We start from the raw sequence: 5,969 nt of genomic DNA on the forward strand, positions 1-5,969 counted from the left end.
CAAATTGAATAAGTGATGATAATAAGACTGATATGCAGCCTTCTTTTTATTTCTATTTCAGAGCCCCAAGCCCCAGTGTCAAAAGGTAAAGTTGCCAGCGAACGGAATGGGAAAGGAAAGGGGAAAGCCCCTGCTGCCTCGGCCAGGCGAAGAAAGAACACTGATGATGAAGAGTTTGAGGAAGAGCAGGTTCTTTTGGAAAAACAACAGGAAAATGTGAGAGTATGTCATAAATATTCTTGACTATTGGTGTTAAAACTGTTTGAGATAACAACAGTAAGTTAAAACTGGTCAATATATTTCAAAATGAGAAAATTCAAAATCAATATAAAGGAAAAGTGAAAAAGGGTGTCCCCTTTAATTGTATACATGACCTTATTACAGGCTGAGGTTGGTCGACTGACCAAGCCGCAAATGGCAGCTATTCTCTGCCAAGCCATCGATTTGGACCCCCGCCTCATGTTGCATGTGATGCAGCCAGCCCCACGCCAGCCAGGAGGCTACCACCCTCAACCAGGTGATGCTGTTCCAAATTGGTGCATTTGCCGGAGGTGTCGAGAAATGCCCACACAATTTGAAAGGCGGTGCTGTGGAAAGGCCAAACTTGTGCCTTTCTCTTTACCCAGTAAGTGTTTCCTGTCATTGGTTGCAATAGTATTTTTCTCACGATCAAGTCTACTTCATAATAAAATAACAAATCCAGTAAAAGAATATGGTCTTTTAATGCCTTATTAGTCATTTTATTGTTTTTGTATTTCATGTTTAGTATGTGTATAAATAAAAAAGAAATCTCTTTTCTATAGGACTTTGACCTTCTTATCCTAAATGAGAGAGTGGTTGCCCTGGCCCGCATCTTCCGGAGGGACCTGCTTGTGTTTGAAGACGACGTTGACCTTATGAGGGCAAACCAACACCAGGCTTACCGCCAATTCATACTTTGGAGTTATGGAAGGCTTGGGGCTGGGGACAGGAGGGTGATTCCTTCGTGCTGTGTCTGGCGAATCAGGGACAAGTTTCCTGATCCGTTTGGCCAGTACAAGGGATATATTCGCAGTCGCCTCGGCTAGAGTTATGGAAACAGCTTCCTTATTTATGTGAAAAGCCATTTATAATTCCATAAATCTAAAATTGAACCTGTACTCTTTCTACAACATATTATGGTTACAATATTAATTTCTAAACTTTTGAATAATTTTCTGTTGAAAATAAATCTTATCTTTGCCTGAGACCATGCTGGAAATCATAAAGTTGTTTTGTATTAAAAGGACCATCAAATATCAGCAAAGTCTTGATAATTATTTTAAAACATCACAAGTCAGGTTAAAGGTTTATTGCTCAAACATTTTATTTTTTTTTGAAACTTTCCTGGTCATCTAGTGTAAGATGTATTATGCAATTTTGTCTTTTAACTGAAGTTAAGTGAACCATGCCTTTCCTTACAATCCAAAACTGTTCGAAGTACTTTGATTGGAATATTTCTGCATTTTAATTTGCTTACAATCAATCAATAGTTTTACGTTGGTATTCCACTGAATTTTCAATGTTTATTGCATAATTAACATTCATAAGTTCCAATTATTGAGTCTTGTTATGATTGTTATAATACACTTAAATTATGCTTTTAATCTATATCAAAAGTAACTTGCATTTAGTAGTCCTATCATCATTTCATGTGGCTCCTAGCTTTACATATTTGTAGACATGTCCTTTAGTATTAGTTTCATGTTTGTTCATGTTATTATAATGCCCCTTACATGTTCTTTATAAGATGATACATGCAAAAGATATATTTATTGTTAAAAACTTCTGAATTATTTTATATTCATTATAATTATACTGTTTTGATAATGTTCACCTCATACAAATGCAATCTGGGAGTTGAGCCAGTGAATGCATGGGTCCAGAATCCTTGTTAACACCTTCTCTCTCCATAACAGACCAAAGAGGTTAAATACCTCAAATTGGTTCATTTGACTAAGATTGCATATGATAAGACCGGTTGCAGAGAGAAATAAATTGTGAAGGGTTATTATTTTTGTTGTCCTTTTTCCATAAGACGAAAAACACATACAACATTATTCAACATATATTGAATTGAGAATTAATACACACTGTTTATGGTAACTGGTCTTACTAGTACTGATATTCAACCAAGCATATTGATCTAGTTGAGTGACCATGGCATCTAGGTACAATTTTGATAGGTATGAACATTTCAAGGATAGTATTAAAGTGGGCAGTACACATAAGAAAGAGGTGAGGTTTGAAACAGACTTTTTAAATTTGCCAAACAAGAGCGAAGGTGTCCATTTTGATAATGGTCGACATTATGGTGATAATTTGTCGGGAGAAAATTTGCCTAATAGGTATTTTGAAAATCAGTATGAGTTGCCTCCAAGGACTTTAGAGAATAACACTATAATACAGTTAGAAAGAAACATTTATTATCTTTCTCATAGTATGATAGGTACTGGCAGACTTCTAGTCTAAAGAAATTGAGCGTGATCAATTTGATGGGAAAGGTACAGAATGGCCAGATTACATTGTACGTTTTGAAATGGTTGCTAACTGGAATAAATGGGAAAATCATTAAAAAGCTTGCATGCTTAACTTGAGGGGTGAAGCACAGAAACTGTTGAGTACCATCAGGGGTGATGGATTAAGTGATTACTAGTATATTAAAACTTGAGCAGAGATTTTGTCCAAATGAAAGGAGTTTGGCATATAGGTGCCGAGTTCAGGACTAGAAAAAGAAATAAGAACGAATCAGTTTCAGATTTTGGGTTTTAGGTAAGAAGATTGGTACAAAGGACTTTTCCAATATATGGCCATAGATTATTTAGTGGTTCAATCCATTAATGGATAAGAACATTTTGAATTACAGAACTCTTGCATATATATTTGTGTAAACATATGTAAAGTATGTACATTATTACTCTATTAGAATATGTTTTTGTATATACATTGGGGTAAAAAGGTATACTAAAATAAAAGCATCATTAATATAGTATGCATATTTTGTTTAGATTAAGGTTTTGTTTTAAAAATATATCATGGTTATTGAATTTGTTAAAACGTCTACTATTTCATGTTGTTTAAATATGTCATTATATATCTTTAGTAAAAATAGGTGATAAACCAAAAGCTGCAGGTTTTTCCAACAATTGGAAAAAATGCGTGTCCAGTGCCTGGCTGCATTGAGAAGAAAGTATACGCTATTCTACCAAAATGAATACACGAGACATTGGTATAGAATACATTGGCCATTTATTACATACTAATGTACTGGTTCACCTACTAGCGTCCTGTGTACCTCATGAGAAACCTCATAGCAGGAATGGACCACAACATTCGGAAAGGGAAATTCAGCATAATTAACAAAGATAGCTCTAGCTGTCAGGTAAGAACATGAAATTTGATAAAAATTGTTAAGAATAAATAAAAATTATGCATAACTGAAACATGGGACCTCTACCAAAAACTTCAAAGAGTAGGCGTATTAAATCGATTGTATATATTTGTATAACCTTTTTCAGATTTTGTTTTTAAGACTTCATGAAATGTTTTGATGTGATCAAATCTGATTTTGAAAAAATCAACATTTTTGTTTCTTTGCAGATAAAACCATGTACGGAACACAAAAATGTAGAAGATGGGCAGTATACCGAGTGAAAGAAAGAAGACCTCTCCATACTAAGAGTAACTGAAGAAGCAGATATTAATGTGTCACACGAGTGACAATGTCAGTATAACAGTATGGTTTAAATTTAACTTATTGAGGAGCAAGACCCTCGACGAATATCCAGACCTTGGACTGTTGTCTCCTAAACCAAGCAGGAATTTAAACATCTAGCAAGAATCTAGGTTTAAGAAGTGACATTTCTAGAGGCTTTCTATGTACTCCGATATTCATAAAACTTAATGACAATGGTTACATTGATGGAATTGTTTTCAGAAGTTCTCTCTTCAGATATATGTAATATTTGTACCATTCAAAAGTTGAAACGGGGATTGTACTACTTATTCAAATTATTTCTCTGAAAAATTGGATTATACATACATGTAAAATTAAAAATAAACATGAAACGCATAAAATGGTTAACCACAACCTAAAACTGTTTCCAAGAAAAAACACCAACAGCCACAGTGAATCGTGCCATTTTCCCAGCTACTTAAAATACAAGTAAAAGGCTTTTACATTGTTTAATTTTTTTGTTTTAAACTGCAATATATATATATATATATATATATAGCAATCAGTATCATTGTTGAATGTCGACGAGAGGTAAATGGATGCCAGGCTTTCATGCAGAGAGATTTCAGACACATTGTTGAGATGCGAGGGCACACCAGGGGTGACCATGACATTACGCAGCGAAATTTTGGGGGAGATCCAGAGGCTTAAAGTAGTTTGGAACACAGAGGGCATGTGTATCAATGTGATTGAAATGCATTCCCTCATCTATGTGGAAGGGGGAATTGACATGCGGGCATATACTGACATCTCACAGAATGAGTCAACAGTGAACAGTGTGAGGTATGTATATTGAGAAATGTTCAAAAGAGTACCTTGTCGTATATATCATTAATATTAATATTAATTCAAATTTGCATTCTATTACTTTCAAAGAGAAAAAGAAACACTCATTTAAAAAAAATCTGCTGATCAGAATAAGTGATGATAAAAAACTGCGGCAAATTTCTCTTTATTTTCATTTCAGAGCCCTAGCCCCAGTGTCAAAAGGCAAAGGTGCCAGTCGAGGGAATGGGAAAGGGAAGGGGAACGCCCCTGCTGCCTCTGCCAAGCAAAGTAAGAACATCCATGATGTGGAGTTGGAGGAGGAGCAAGTTCTTTTGAAAAGATAACAAGAAAACATGAGGGTATGGCATGAGGAAGTGTGGCGCCTGAAGAGGAAACTTGTACCAGCTGCCAAGTCAGCCCCTATGTCTCTGAATCCTCATTGCTACCACTACCAATATCACCTGTGTTAAAACACCCAATGTCCAAGATGTAACCAACCCCAATGTCCCTACATTGCTACAACTACCGATGTCATCAATGTCACCACCGTCAACAACAGCTGCGAACCACCGTCAATTGCAGAACCACCGTCAATTGCAGCAACGACAACTCCACCAACTGCAGCAACGACCTCACCCACAGCAACGACAACTCCATCAACTGCAACAACAACATCACCCACAGCAACGACAACTCCTCCAACTGCAGCAACAACAACTTCTCCAACAACAGAAACAACTTCATCCGCAGCAACGAACACTAAATCAACTGCAGCAACAACTTCACCCGCAGCAAAGACAACTCCGCCAACAATAGCATCAACAACTGCAGAAACATTGATAGGTACAAATAAAATTTTAATTGCTTTTCTTAGTTTGTCTTTAACATTTAATATATCTATATTAGTGTGTTGTTTGTTTAAAATATTTAAAAGAAAAAGATTCATGATTAATCAAAACAATTGGCGTGTTACAGGGAATATCATTTAAAGGAAACCAAAAAAAACGTATCCCCCATCAGTCCTAGAACTTCAACCAATGCAGGAACCAATGCACGAACCAACTTATCTAAATCCTAAACCTTCTAATGCACGTCGCTATAAACATTATAGTTTTGATAGAGCAAATAGTACTTATGAAGATATATATAAACCAACCACTACCTCCATATTGAATTTATAACACTAAAAATAAAGTTGTCTTACCAGATTCATATTATAGTAGTCTTAAGTGCACTCACCCAGTATGTATAATGACCCTTTATGAAATGAAGGGATTTTCATACTGTGTATTTAACAGGAAGAAACCGTTTGTAGTAGAGTGGATGATAGAACTGACTGTACTTAGGGTAAAAGACAACTTTATGTTTACATTTGCATTAATTACATTCCCATATGTGAAATTATATTCCCATATATGAAATTATATGTTTTTTTCCTTTCTTCCAT

The 5,969-nt window shown here is 35.5% G+C and overlaps 1 pseudogene; it reads left to right on the plus strand.

The window, feature by feature from the left end:
* Positions 1–348: 348 nt before the first annotated feature.
* On the plus strand, positions 349–1,320 carry LOC128220212 (P2X purinoceptor 7-like; annotated as a pseudogene).
* Positions 1,321–5,969: the final 4,649 nt, after the last annotated feature.

Source organism: Mya arenaria, chromosome 15 (genome assembly GCF_026914265.1).
Source record: "Mya arenaria isolate MELC-2E11 chromosome 15, ASM2691426v1".
NCBI classification, from domain to species: domain Eukaryota; kingdom Metazoa; phylum Mollusca; class Bivalvia; order Myida; family Myidae; genus Mya; species Mya arenaria.